The sequence below is a fragment of the Delphinapterus leucas genome, chromosome 10, assembly GCF_059928025.1.
Source record: "Delphinapterus leucas isolate spDelLeu-1000000601 "Yukka" chromosome 10, BTC_Dleu_Yukka2, whole genome shotgun sequence".
Lineage (NCBI taxonomy): Eukaryota > Metazoa > Chordata > Mammalia > Artiodactyla > Monodontidae > Delphinapterus > Delphinapterus leucas.
Genome location: NC_143138.1, coordinates 19,957,044 through 19,972,256, shown reverse-complemented (window position 1 = coordinate 19,972,256; position 15,213 = coordinate 19,957,044).

The window sequence follows — 15,213 nt, the reverse complement described above, 5'->3', positions numbered from 1 at the left end:
TTTAAATGTAATAACAAGAAAGCGTTCCTGTATTTATCATGTAATTAGGAAAACATAAAAGTATACATAGCATTGTAGACTCTAAATCCACCCTCTAACTCCGTTTTGATATTTTAAATATTCTTTTCCAGTTTTATTCGATATTTCCATTTTTACTATTTTATATCTTCTTGGGTATGCATTTTTTAATATTGATGTGTTAAGATAATTTTCATGTCTGCAATATTCCATATTTTGAATGAACAATAACTCTTCTTCTGTTGCTGAGCATTAACTAATCTTATAAAGACTATCATCCATATTACTTTTTTCACATTTTGGGATTCTTTTCTCGGGATAGAATTCTTGAAGTTGGATTACTGAATCGAAGAATACGAACAATTGGGCTTTTGGTAGCACCTTCTCAGTCTTCCAGCTAATGTACAGACCGCTAAAACATATGGACAGTCGCCCATGCTATACTTGCATTTGTTCATTCCCCATGGAGCTCCATAATGTTAATTCTGCAGGTCCGGCACACTCTCTTGCTTGCAAATCTTACTCATGTACTATTCCTCTTCTAAAAATTCCTTCATTACCTGTAGGGTGATCATTTTTTCTGAAAAGCAGCAACAACAAAAAAATACACAATACGTTATGTATTCTAAAGCATTAAGCTAATGTAAGAAAGACAATAACAAAAACTCTGCCTACCTCTTACTCCCATATATTATTATTTTGGCAGCTGAAAGTCAGAGCTAGTTTACTCAGAGCTAGTTTACTTATTTTAAGCCATCTAGATTTTAAGAATATGTATTTTCCCTGACGACTCAATAAATCTATATTAACTTGAAGGCAGAAAAATGTGTCTTGAATGGTTTTAAGTTTCCTGGACTGCTCCTTATCCTGATTTGGGCCACTTCATAAGGAGCCTAGGGCGCTTATGCAGTTTCCAAAAAACTGCAATGAGCTGATGTTGTCGATAGGTGGCGGAAGAGGAGCGCATCCAAACCTCGCGGCCCGCGAGACCGACCCCTTCGGCGGGTTTCTGGATGGGGCCTGAGTGGTGGGTGTCGTTCGCTCAGTGATGTCTTCAGACTAACTCAAGCAGCAGCTCTCACTCTTTCAAGAACCCTCTTTCTCTGGTGTATCTGGGAAGAGAAGGGCTCAGTGGTCCCTCGGAAGCTCGCAGTCGTCTTCCCCGGCTCCTCCGCAGGGCACGGGACACCTGTCGTCCGGTCGCCACGCCACGGCCTCGCAGACTGAAGGTACTGAAGGTACGGCCACTTCACCCCAGTGTTGGGATAATTAAGGGAACAGCGGAGCAGGAGGTTAAAACTTAAAAGCTGTGCGCTAAACATGGCTTTCCCCTGTGTTGGTGGGAAAACACGTGAGGCATCAAATCCTTTACAGGAGGGCCCCTGGAGTGGCACACGATCCCAGGCTTCACTGTAGGGGAGGAGACAGGTTAAACACCCTGCTTCCTGTATCACCCAGGCATCCCTCACCCACCATTTAGGGGACCCATTCCCACCCGTTGAAACGGACCCAGGACCATGCCTGTTCCCAGGTAGTGCATTTCCTCCGGTCTGAAATATTTACTCAGTAATTCCTCGAGGGCATCAGTGGCGCAGTCAACACCGCCTTTATGGCTGCAAGACCTGCAGGCCCTGCCGCTTTGGCCTCAAGGACCCCCATGTCCAGGGCAGGGGTGGGCCTCTTAGCCCAGTCCACTTAGAGCTTCCTCTGAGTAAACATGCAGGTTACAGTTGAATCAAACCCACCGTTCATCGAGGGACAAATGTTTGTTTTTGGAAAAAGCAGTTTCAAATTTTCAGAAGGGATAGTTTCCTGACTTGCTAAACAGCAGAGTTCAGACTTTGCTTTATGGGTCAAAGCAGTGTTACTTCTTGTCCTTTGACATCATCACGCACCCGCTGCCGTCCAAACCTTCTTTTCAAATTGTGCAGCTTTGGGACAAGTGGGCATAAGAAAGAGCTTTGTGTCTGAGCCATTTCCCTCTTAATGGACCCTCCCTTCGGTACACAAACGCTAGAGTCCCTTAACTTTGAAATGTGTGTTTTTTTTTGCCGTACGCGGGCCTCTCACTGTTGTGGCCTCTCCCGTTGTGGAGCACAGGCTCTGGACGCGCAGGCTCAGTAGCCATGGCTCACGGGCCCAGCCGCTCCGCGGCATGTGGGATCTTCCGGGACAGGGGCACGAACCCGTGTCCCCTGCGTCGGCAGGCGGACTCCCAACCACTGCGCCACCAGGGAAGCCCTTGAAATGTCATTTTGTAAGGGTTAGATGCTTAGTGTCCTCCTCAGCCTCAGTTTATGGGAGGATGGGAAGTTGGGTAGTTTTATTCTTCTGTTTACATAATTAAAACACCAAGATGGGAGGATTGTACTGCTATGTGTTACCACAACTATCACACAGTTGAAAGGCATAGGCCTGCTGAAAGGGCCTCATGTGTTCCTAATAATCTGATAAACGATGGTGGACCTGCCCAATAATAATCCAGCTAAAAGAACAAAGAAGGGATTTTATTTTTCCTTTTGGAGGCATGGACCTATCCAAGCTGGACCTGGGAAGTCCTTGTTTCCATTAAAACGGCATTTATAGAGCTGATTATTTCAGTAGCTAAAATTGACTCAGGCGAATGGAACCTCTTCAGCAGTAGAAACTTTCATTTATCCCTTTTGCCTGAAAAAATTCTAGGACCAGGGTTAATTTGCCCTCACAAAAATAGATCAAGCAAATTCTTATAAGGCCAGGCAATGAAACAATGTTCCCAGATCCTCAGGCTAATATTTCCCTAGAAAAAAAATTAAAATATCATTGGCCTCACAGTCCAGGAACAAACATTCTGTTGCCCTCTGGGTAGACAAACATTATTAAGTATGAAGTTCAACGAGACATTTGGGACCCAGTGACCAAAGCATTTATGACTATTGCAACAGTGGGTCCCAGCTGCCCTGCCCCCACCAGCTGAAGTGCCCAGGAAGTCAGGTGCAACTCTATGGATCTTACAGTGAATTCTGAAAATGGCACATGTCCGATAATAATGATCATTGTTACTACTGTATACTTTTTACGAAGTATTTATGGAGCCAGATAGCTTATTATTCAACAACATCACCCAGGAAACGTGGCACTTGTGTTCCTGCCCAAAAAGAGAACCATTTGGAACTTGAGTCCCATCTAGAATTTACTTTTCCCTTCAAGAGGACGAAATACCAAAATTCATTTTCATCTCCCATCAGTGACTAGGGGAGAAAAGAGGCAAATGGGAGAAAACAGTGCTCTGAAGAGCAGTGCTGCAAAATTGGGCAAATAAAGGAAGAAATCCCTCCCAGGATAAAAATTCAGCTGAGACTGATAGTTTGCAAAGCTTATTAGAGAAAGCAAGACCTCCTTAGGAACATAATTGCAAGATACTCTGGACCTATAGTGCTATGCTAGAATGAAGAATTTTCATTGATGAGTAATTAGATAGTTTTAGCATTTACCTGAATTTAGCCCCCAGTAGAATAACTTCGGACGCAGAGGGTGGTAGGAACTGGAAAGCCAGAGGACGGTAAAAGCCCAGACAGTTCAATCTGATCATCACACTCAGCGAAGAGTTTTCATCAATTTATATTGGAAATGAATGAGCGACTCACATCAGAAATTCGCAGTGTCACCTGCAGTTTGTTGTATGTAATGTCGCTTTAGAGAAACCTGTACCCGGCTGTCATCCCAGAGGGTGGCTTCCATCATTCTCAGCTCCTGTGCTGGTTTTTAGAGGCTCGTGATTTGAAGAACCCTTGAGTGGTGGGTGGTAGACATGTGACTCCTGTCAGAGGATCTGCCTTACCACTGAGACCAGCTTCTGGGTCTCGGCTGGGATAGCTCAGATGAGGGGAAAGCAGCTCCTGTTTCCTTCTGGAGTGCCACCTGCCCCGTTTACCCAGCATGCCTCTCCTCCAGGCCTGTGCTGGCTTCCATTGAGCTTTTCCTTTCTTTACATCTTTAAAAGCCCCGAGCATCCTCATCGCTTACCTCCTGGGCATGTCCAGCCTGCACCTGTCTGCACCCACTCCTTTCTTCTCTGAACCCTCGTCACACCAAACAGCTGAGCACACGCTGGATGGCCGATCATTTTATGTGATTAGTCTTGTCTCCCCTTTGAGTCCATTAGCTGTGGAGGTCAGGGTCTGTATATTTCTATGCTCACACTTCCTAACACAGAGATATTTTCAATGAGTACTTATTATTAACAATAGTTAACATTTATGAAACTCTACTAGGTGTCAGGCACTCAGCTAAGCATACACTATACATGGCTTTTTCTTTTATTGAGGGATGGCTAATTTACAATATTATATTAGGTTCAGGTGTACAACAGAGCAATTCAAATACATTGTTTCTTTCAAGATAGGAGGAAGGTTTTATTATCCCTATTTTACCAATGAGGAAACCAAGGCTCAAAGAGCTAGTTAACTAACTTGCCCAGGGTCATACCATCAATTTGATCTAGAAACTTGAATGGGCTGGTCCTAACCCCTCAGGTGCTACTTCTCTGGTAGGTGGACTGGAGGCCGGTGGCATTTCCCAGTGACCGTGTTTCTCCTGCGCCCTTTGCCTGGGCGTCACTCAGGGCTTGAGGGAGGTGCTTCTGATTAACTCATTTGGCCGAAGGACCTTTGCAAGGACTGGAGGGAAATGTAGCATTCTCCCTGAGTACCTGTAAAACAGGTCCTTTGCGATGCTAATGGCTTTTCTGGAGGCAGGTGAGCAGCTCTTGGGGGTGGAATGGCCCATGATGCCTGGTTATGCATTCCTAGCACACGAGCCTCCTTTTGGGAGGAACTGGGTCAGACGATTAAACAACTATTCTCTCTCTCCCTCCCCACCCCAATCTGCTGCCTGCTGTCCACCGAGGATACTTGCTTTTTTAAAAAATAACTCTCTGGGGGCTTCCCTGGTGGCGCAGTGGTTGAGAGTCCGCGTGCCGATGCAGGGGACACGGGTTTGTGCCCCGGTCCGGGAAGATCCCACATGCCGCGGAGCGGCTGGGCCCGTGAGCCATGGCCGCTGAGCCTGCGCGTCCGGAGCCTGTGCTCCACAGCGGGAGAGGCCACAACAGTGAGAGGCCCGCGTACCGAAAAAAAAAAAAAAAAAAATATAACTCTCTGGGTTTAAGGATACATGTGAATAGTTTCTTTTCCCAACTGCATCAAGAAGTACCTGGATATTTCAGATTCTTGGGGCTCTCAGAGATGGTTCACGTCAACAATGCTGTCCGCTTAGGATATGGCGGGTTAGAAAGACGATCCAGATTAGTACCTTCCAAATTCCAAATGTAAGATAACAATAATCCTGAATATTAAATTATCATCATTAAGGACTAACATTTAGCCAGGGCTTTCTCTTAGCTTTCAGTCAATATGCTAAGTTTTTAATAAGCTTTTTCTCATTTAATCACCAAAAAGCTCCCACCAGATAGATATTTATTAATTGTGTGACCTGGAGTAAGTTCTTAACCTCCCTGAGCTTCAGTGCCTTGGTGTGCAAAATGGAGATAATAATAGTACCTGCCTCCTAAGTTTGTAATGATGATGGAATTAACTAATCCACGTAAAGGGCTTAGCCCCTAAAGACAAAGTAAGAGCTCAGTGTGTGCTCTCATCCCCATCTTACAGAATCAGGAATCTGAGCCCCCCAGAATCTTGCCTAAGGTCTCATGTCTGAGATCTAAACCTCAAAGTAAAATCCATTAACCAGTCTGATATACTGCCTTCCTTAGTTAATTGCTGGTTTAATTTAAAACGGTAATTATTTAAACTGTGTCTTTTGTCCCCTGACTACACTGTGTCTGGTTGGGTAGGGAACAGGGCTACCTCCCTCAAAAGGTTTACGTTTTGACAATAGACATGTTTTCAGCCCAAAGAGGTGGACTTGTGCAATAGGAGTTTAGTCTTCAGTGTCAAGCCAAGGTGGCCAGAATATTTTGAAGTGGGAAGAAGAAGTAGAGACAGCCCAATTCCACCATGCCAAGGACTGTCTTATCTGCTTGGCATTGAGACTGGTCCAAAGGAGAGCCAGTCCTGAAGCTTGTTTGACTTCCGGCCTAGGACACAGCCAGCCCGGTATGATCTCTCCATGTAAGAACCGCTCTCATTGAAATCCACTCAAAGTGTTCATCCTCGTAACCAGCAGTAGCAATCCCTGCAACAGGCATTAGGAGTATTCCTATGTAAGAATCAGCTAAGGTGGCGGCTTGTCCTAGAAATGTCACCTCTTATGCTGCCTTCATTTACTGGCCTTCCCATGTTTAGCTTTCAGATGGGCAGCTTGACTTGGCAGGAAGAGTCTATTTTTCTGAAAGTTAAAATGGCTCTCCCAGCTGGCGGGAGGAAGGGGGCCAGCAAAGACGATCAGGTCACATACCAGACCAACCGTCTTTTTTTTCTTTCTTTCTTTCTTTTCTTTTTTTTTCTTTTTTAAATCAGAGTGGCTGTCCTCCTTGTTTTCTCTGAAAGAAGATCATTTTCTGAACGCAGAGAGATTGGGCTCTCCAGCAGCCTCTCTCGGTGGGTGGGACCTGCTGAAGAATGCAAGGGTGAGAAACAAAACCAAACCTCAGAGGATGGAAAGAATCCCTTTCCCATGGACATCAGTTACATTCATTAATGGCTCACAAATGAGTTCAGACTCATTTTTTGATCTGTGGGATTGTTTTAAATTGAGCTCCAGAAACAGGTCCTGAGAGCAGGATTCATATGTAAGTGATTTATTAAGGAAATGTTCCCAGGGAAGCCCGGAAGTTAGGGAAAGATGGACAGAGAAGGGGAAGAACCCAAGAAAAGCTCTATCTCATGTCAAATACCTGCCTCAGCCCGATCCTCTAGGGGAGCTCTGGAGGGTGAATTATACCTCAGGGTGTGTCCCCACTCAAGGGCAAGGTTGCTGGGCTTTCAGACTCCCTCACCAGCAGTTGACACTCCCAGTTATGGGCCACCCTGGAGGAAGGGAGAACTCCCAGGCCTTTCTGGCTGTTTATCATGAAAGATTACAAAATGCCCGCTTTCTGGGCTCACCCCTTTGGGGAGGATTAACCAGCCCGTAAAGACACCCTTTTTTTCTTTGAGAACTACCATGGCCCCCTCCACTCCCATCTCTCCACCCCTATGCCCACACACACATGCAATGCCACCCTCCACAGCCGAGTTCCTCTGTCTCCATGACCACAGTCCAGCCAAGGAGATTCTTTCTCCCGAGATTTTGGTTTGGGGACTGAGAGAATCCCGTGCCGTCTGGCTGTTGGCCTGGCTGGGGGTCGTGTGGACTTAGAAGTGAGGTCCCCATGTGGGCTGGCTGAGCTTGGACATGGGCCCAGTGAAGCGGAGAAAACCAATCCACGGAGAGAAAAGAGAGGATGTAACCAGATTAATAGCTAATAAATATGAAGTGCTGGCACTGTGTTCACGTGGATGAGCTCATCGGATCCTCACCACAACCTTGTGGGGTCAGAGCTGTAGCTGTTCTCATCCAAGGTCAGGGACACTCAAGTCTCCAGTGGTTTAGTAGCTTATCCAAGGCCACACAGCTTGAAAGGGTGCAGTCAGGATTCACTCCTCTGGTTTAACTCCAGTGCCACACGCTGCCCACGAGGCCAGGAGGGCAGCTGAGTGCTCAGAAGCCCAGGTTAGATTTTGTGACTCTTTTTTTTTTTTGTGGTACGCGGTCCTCTCACTGTTGTGGCCTCTCCCGTTGCGGAGCACAGGCTCCGGACGCGCAGGCTCAGCGGCCATGGCTCACGGGCCCAGCCGCTCCACGGCATGCGGGATCTTCCCGGACCGGGGCACGAACCCGTGTCCCCTGCATCGGCAGGCGAACTCTCAACCACTGCGCCACCAGGGAAGCCCAGATTTTGTGACTCTTGAGAGCAAGTGAAGGCCAGGCAGAGTCTGACTGATTGCTGCCCAGGTCCCTGGTGGTGGTCCTCTCCTCAGAGACCTGCTTGAAACATTTGCTATAACATGTTATTATAAATACTCCCCCCTCGCTTAAAAAAACAAACTCGGTTAATGTTTATAGTGGATTTCTGTTGCTTGCAACTAAAAGACTCTTAGGGAGAACGCCTGCTCTTGATGAAATGAGTAAGAAACTGAAATTTGTCTCCAGTTCTTTTCAACTCCAAAAGTTCCTTTTCTGGTCCTTGTGCCCCAGGTTGGGTGCACAGGAGTTTCACCCACATTAGACTCCGGGTGTCATAACAGGCAATGCCTGGGCAATGTGATGTTAGCAGCTGCATGGCCTATAACATCCCCACTACAGCCTCACCTTTGGGCCCCCTGAGTTTGAGAGTAAAAATCTCCCTGGGAGAGAAAACCCCTCCTAAGAGAGATGAGCCTTTTCAGGTGGAGGTGATACAAGGGAGAATCAAGGAGGAACCCCAGACTCTAAGAAGTGTCAGAGAAATCATGCTGTGTGTTGTGTTTAGATTATGTCTGAGTGGCTTGATTAATGCTCTTACAGACATAAGAAGAGTCAGCCAAAGTGCTCACTGTCTAACAGGAGAAATGAGCAATGTATATAGTGGAAGGGAAAATAACGCAAGGCTGATAACTTCATTCATAGTTTAAGTGAGAAGATTCAGTTTCCTATAATAGTCATATTCTATGATCAAGGGAACAAATACAATTTCCTCTTTCAAGCACATATTACAACCTTTATACAGGATTAAACAAAATTTTATTCTAAACTATTGGATAGTAAAGCAAATAGTAAATGAGTATAAGAAATAGAGATTTAACTTTCAGTAAGATCTTCATTCCTTCTCTTTAGCCACTCTTTACAACACTTCTTAAATGTAATTATATAAATACTGTAATATATAGATCTTTATAGTGAATACATAATACTCGCTAGAATGTAACATTTTTTCATCTTCTTTATCTTTGCTGAGCAGATTTTCAACAGAACATTTACATTCTTCAGGAACTTATGTCAACAATTATTCAACCCTTGATATCAAATACAATTGTAGCTTATACTTCTAAGATTAAAGTTATCCATCTAAAATTTCCGATCTCCAGTGTTAAACTCACAAAATCAACACCTTAGTAGAAGATACCTTTAAGATGACAGTATTGTTGTAAAACAAAAGAAGAAAGACATGGTTTTGTCAATAGTCTTAACCACAGATGGCAAAGCTGCAATTATTCCCTCTTTGGTATCCTAACAGAGACCCCCAATCCATCAGAGCAGCCTTGCTCACTGAGCCTGGATGAGGCCTCAGAGTTCTTTCCAAAGCAGCATCCAGGAAGCAAATATTAAGCTGTTGGTGATGGCATCTTATTTACCTTCCGTATCAGTCTGTGTTTCCTTGTAAACTACAGGGTCTTCTGGCTAATTTATGCTAAAAAAGAATTATGATAGCTCATAAAATCACTAAGAGGGCTGAAGGTACACAATCTAGCCTGAACTTCTCAAAAGAACTGGGAGCTATAGCCAGCAGGGCCCCAGAAGCACCATGCCTGTGGCATGATCAGGGAGCTTCTGAGTCTACAAGCTGCCCTGCTCCTGCTGCTTTTAGCAGAATAAAAGCCACCGATCGCACTGGCCACAAGGCCTACTCTCCCTACACAAGGCCAGCAGCTTGCTTTGCCCACTCGCTCCATCAAGACTCACATCAGTGCACGGGCCTGGCCGACTCTGAGTCCTGTGAGGAGCCCTAGCTGCAGGCCAGCCTGCAGGATGCTTGTAGGTTTCCACCGCTACAGAGCAGGAAGGCGCACTGCAGGAGGGAAAGGTATTGAGGGAGACAATCTGTAGGTCTGCTTCACAGTCTCACGATGAATCTATGGCATTAGATATAGGAAGGAAGCACGGGAGAATAAGGAAGAACTATAAAGCAATTGGGATTTGCCAGAGTTCATTCAGCACTGTCCAGGAGAGAAGGAGCCCCAATGACATAGATGTCCAGTCCTTTGTAGAGGTAAACCTCTGAAGAGAGGAGAGAGAAGCTCTGGGCCATTATAACCTGACAGAGGGTGATCAACCATCCTGGTTTCCCCAGGACTGGGGGATTTCCCAGAACGTACAACTTTCAGCACTCAAACTGGGAAAGTCTCTGGCACGCCAGAATGAATTGGTTATCTTAACTCGATGACAGTTACCTTTGGCACCAGCCAACTAATTCACTCACTTGGTTCAGGTTTTACTCTCACTAAGCAAAATTCTGGTTAGCATTTGGCTTTCCCGATGTGTGGGAAATAATGCCGCCCAAAACATTTAGCCCAGTGTCTATTTTAAGTTTATTTCACTTTTGAATATGTCCCGACCAGGTATCTACATGTTTCATTTCCTTGGCAGTTTTTCTTCCTCTGTACATGAACATGCTTCCTTTCTGATTTGCATCTATCTTTCTGTTGAGATTTTGCTTAGTGTGAGGTAGTTCCCGCAGACAGGTCTTCCCCTCGGTGCCTTCTTCTCAGGCTCCTGACCTCAGCACCGCACGTGGGAACCAGAGGGGTCCATGAGGGCTGCTCCCCACTCTCCGAGGCTCTAAGTGAGCAGCTGCTGGTGTCTCGAGATATCACCTCCCCCTGACTTCTTTACGTGGCAACGCCCTGTGGTCTAAGTAGCATCTTCGGCACTTCCTTGTCAGGCCGGCCCTGGTGAAGGGAGGAAGCCTGAGAACTGAGGGCTCCTGACGGCTGGGAGGCAGATCAGCCAATTGGTGAGGGAGGCCCACTGAGGCCAGAACAAGTTCACCTTCTTTACCACGACCAGAAGGCTTGTTCCACCCCCACTGTGGTGCCTCCCCACAGCCCTGCCTTTGCAGGCCACATTCTCTGCTCCCTCCTTCCCTCCTCCTTTCACTCGGTTCACAGTGCCCCCTCATTTCCTCCCATGGCCTTTGCTCATGTGAGTCTTTGGCTGCAATGCCTTTTTTTCTCATTCCTCTCCACCCCTTGATATACAGCCCGTCTTCAAGGCATAACTCAAATGCCTTGGATTTGCTCTTCCGGTCAGAACTGGTTCTCTGACATCCAGGCTCCCAAAAGACTTGATGCTGCTGCTCTAGTACCAATCACATTGGATCTGGTAATGGAGTTAATTTGTGCATCCGTCTACATTCCCTGCTGGATTTTAAGTTCTCCAGGGCAAAGCCATGTATTATGCATCTTTGTGTACCCAGTGCCTACTGCATATTTAAAACCTGAATTAGATGAACCGGGTAAGGAAGAGACCTCCAGGCTCCTTTGAAGACCTCCCTCAAGCAGCCTAGATAGATCCCCACAAGTCCAGGACCCCTGGCAGAAACGTCACGGAGAGAAGATTCCCTTACTGTTTCTTCCTTTATCTCCCTTCAGTCTCTTCCCCCTCCATCCTAAAGATACATAAAAATACACGTTACTCCAGTTAGATAAATATCCCTTTGGGAAAAAGCTGGGTGAAACTTGGAGAATGTCTCGTTTTATAGCACAATTTAAAAATATAGTCCTTGTTATGCTATTTGTTCACGCATAAAATACAATGTTTAAAACATTGCTGAAAAACACAAATATTTTATATCTAAGACGTCTTTGTAATGACTTGCGAATATGGAAAGAGCCCTGAACCATGAATCAGAACAACTGAGTATTAATATTGCCTCAGGAACTGAGTGGTTTTGTGCCACTGACAAGACATTTATCCCCTTTGAGTCTCTGCTATTTCTTCTGTGAAATGAAAGAGTGGAGCAGTGATGTCTGAGGTCTCTCCAGCTCTAAAGGTCTGGAAGATTCTGACGCTATGGTTTCTGAAGGTAAAAAGAAGAGAACCTGCCCTCGAATCATGGAGTCTTTCACCCCCTCCTCATGTGACAAGCCTGGGAAGAGTCCAAATCCAGTGACATTAAGATCAAAGAAGAGTTGAATTTTTTTTTTAACGTCTTTATTGGAGTATAATTGTTTTACAATGGTGTGTTAGTTTCTGCTTTATAACGAAGTGAATCAGCTACACATGTACCTATATCCCCATATATCTTCCCTCTTGCATCTCCCTCCCTCCCACCCTCCCTATCCCACCCCTCTAGGTGGTCACAAAGCACCGAGCTGATCTCCCTGTGCTATGCGGCTGCTTCCCACTAGCTACCTATTTTACACTTGGTAGCATATATATGTCCATGCCACTAAGAGGAGTTGAATTTTCTAAAAGTAGATGTAATAAGGAAGTATTTCTCCTCCACATCTTGAGTATTCTCGGAGGAAGCCACCACAATGGTTACACCAATCACTGCTGTAACTTTTTTCTTCTGCCCAAGTCAAGGCTGCTCCACTGGGCTGGTGGAGTCAGCTGGGAAAACAGACCTTGTTCTTGTCCCTACTGTGCCACGTAAGGGCAACTCTGCTCCACTGATGTCACTCAGGCCCGACTTGCATAATAAATTATTTTCAAACTAAAAATATCTGGGCCCTTAATCACAGAAGAAAACAAGTCTCTTCTGTGAGGCCTCATAGTGGTTGTAAATTTCGAGGGCTCTTGGGACAGACATTGCCTGGCCGAATTAACAAGCTCACACCCAGCTTCTTTCATAGTCATTCCTCTATGGTCTGGGTCTCTGCCTTCCGAAGCTTAAACTCAGTGCACGGGCACTTTCTCTCTTTTGTGCCCAGGTGGTGAGTGCTTCAAATTGGACCCTGGATATCATCTCCCAAATGGCTCCTTTCTCTCTCTCTTCCAATAAATCAATCATCAATTCCATTGGCTTAACATCTTCATTACGTATCTCCTCTTCTCCACTGTTGTGGGAGCAGTTAGCTTGGAAGTAAGATTAAGGAAGGCGGATTTTATCCTGAGAGGAAGTACATTACTAAAAGGGTTTGAGTGGTGGCAGTATGTGGTCAGACCTGCATTTTCCAAAGATTACTCTGGCTATAAAGAGCAAATGGATTGGGGTGGGTGGCAAAAGTGGGACAGGAGGACACCAATGAGGAGGTTGTCAAGGCAGCTCACATGACAGATGGTGATGGTTTGGTCCAGGGTCATGGCTGTGGGGACAGCTAGAGGGAGGATCTGGGAGGGAACTAGGAGGTAGATTCCATTGGATCAGCTGTTGGCCCGAATGTGGGCAGGAGGCTGAGGGCACAAGGAGGATCACCTACGTCTCTGGTGGGAGCAGTGGATGGAAGGTGTGGCTGCTTCACTGAGATGGGAAGTGCTGTGGAGAAGCAGTTTGAGAGGGAGGAAGAGGAGGAGGGAGGGGGCAGGGATGGGCTGTGTCTGACAGGAGGAGAGCAGGTGAAATGCAGGCACTGCCCTCTCTCTGGCTCATTGCCTCTCTTGTATCATCCAACTCAAAATTCTCTGTCTCTACTCCACAAAAACCATCCTCCAAAAATGTTCTAGGCCTAAAATCTCCTGGAAAATCTGACCTCAGCATCGGAGGAAAGAACACTGTATTGAGGTTGGGAGATGGGGTGGGTGAAGACTTGGCCCGAATCCACCAACCTGCTGTGCAGACTTGGATGTGTCCCCTAACGTGTCTGAGCCTCAGTTTCATATTCTCTAACATGAGGCTTTTGCATGTGGTGTTGTCTAAGATAATTCTCTAAGAGTTGTCAAATGTTCTAATTCTTTATTATTCAGTAATAGCCTTTGCCAAGGCTACATGGGACATATTTCAAAAACAGAACGGTATTGCCAAACTTAAGAAGCACTGAGTATGTAGAGCATAGTACATAGTTACAGTGCAGTGTTTTTAAATTACTTAATGTGAAGAGTTAATATAGGTTGTGGTTAAACACAGAGCTGGGCTATCTGAATTCAAATTTCATCTCAGCCACCTGCTGCTGTGTAAGCCCTGCAAATTATTGAACTTCTTTCTGCCCCAGTTCCACCACCTACAAAATGGGTACAGGATTATCGTGACAGTGATCTGAAATTAAAATCTGTAAAGTACTGTATTAGATCATTGCTATTTAGAGTAACCACTCTTTAGCCGTCACTCTTTTATCTGTAAAATAGGATTACTAATAACCACTTATTAATAAGAATATGGGGAAATTAAGTAAAATTGCATAGCTACTTAAAGCATGCAACACAAAGCCTATTTCTTGGTAAGTACTCAATCAGTGCAGGTACATTGACAGCCCAATAGCCACAACTAGAATCTGGCTCTCAGTCCCATTCCAGTTTCCAAAGAATAAACAAAACTCTCTGTCCTTTTTGGGTGTGCTTGTGACAGGAGAGAAATAAATCAGATGCTATGCTGTTGTTTTCTCCTGGTGTTTAATAAGCTTTTATTTTAAAAGAATACCAAGTTTTCCTAAGTGGCTTTCTTTAAAAGGAGCACAGTGCGCCTTGGCTTAGCAATTTCCATTCTCCACTGAGTAATTGAAGGTCTGTTTCTCCCCAGGACAGTTTTAAAGTAGAAACAGACATGCTGGTGCCCCTTATATTTCTCCTGAATATAACATTTAGCTTCCATTTATTGAAAATGAGTTGAAGGAAAAATGTAACAGCAAGGATCACATAATTATGCTTTTCTCCATATTCTTTTTAACACGTTCCTCCTAGCAGACTCTGTATTTCGCTATGAAATTCTGCAACTTATGAAAATGTAATAGCATCACAAGCCCAGAGAAGAGTAAAAATTGATATCCTACACTTAACACAAATGAAAATGTTCCTTGGGAGAATAACACTCCACACACCATCTACTGCAGGCGTTTATGAGTGTGTACTTGATAAAAGAAGAGATAAAGCTGGAAGAGTCAGGAGAAGGAACCATATGGTGTGAGCCAGGGATCTGCAGCATTGCCAACCTGACTGGAAAGAATGACAGTAAGAGATGGAGGCGAATCTTCTGTTTCTAGTTTCGCCCCCCACCTCCAGGTCCCTCCATGATAGTAAGGAGTAAACTGGCAAGATTTGTATTTAAATTCACAAGAGAAGACGAAACCCAAACTTTTCAGCTGCCTCTCATTTTAGACCTAACTGTACTTTCCGCCCCCTCTGGCCCACTGTTCCCTCTCATCTGCTCTTGTAAATTATGTACATCAGAAAAGCAGTGACTCATGCGGCAGAAGCTTGAGGAAATGTGTGGCTTAATGAGGAGGAAAGAAGGTCTGATACTGATTGCAAAAATAAAAAAAGGGTACTTCATTTTGTACGACATGCTCCACGTTCAAGTTCATCGTGGACACAGACTTGCAAGAGCCAAATTGTGAAAGAAGGTAACAACAGAAGGAAGCA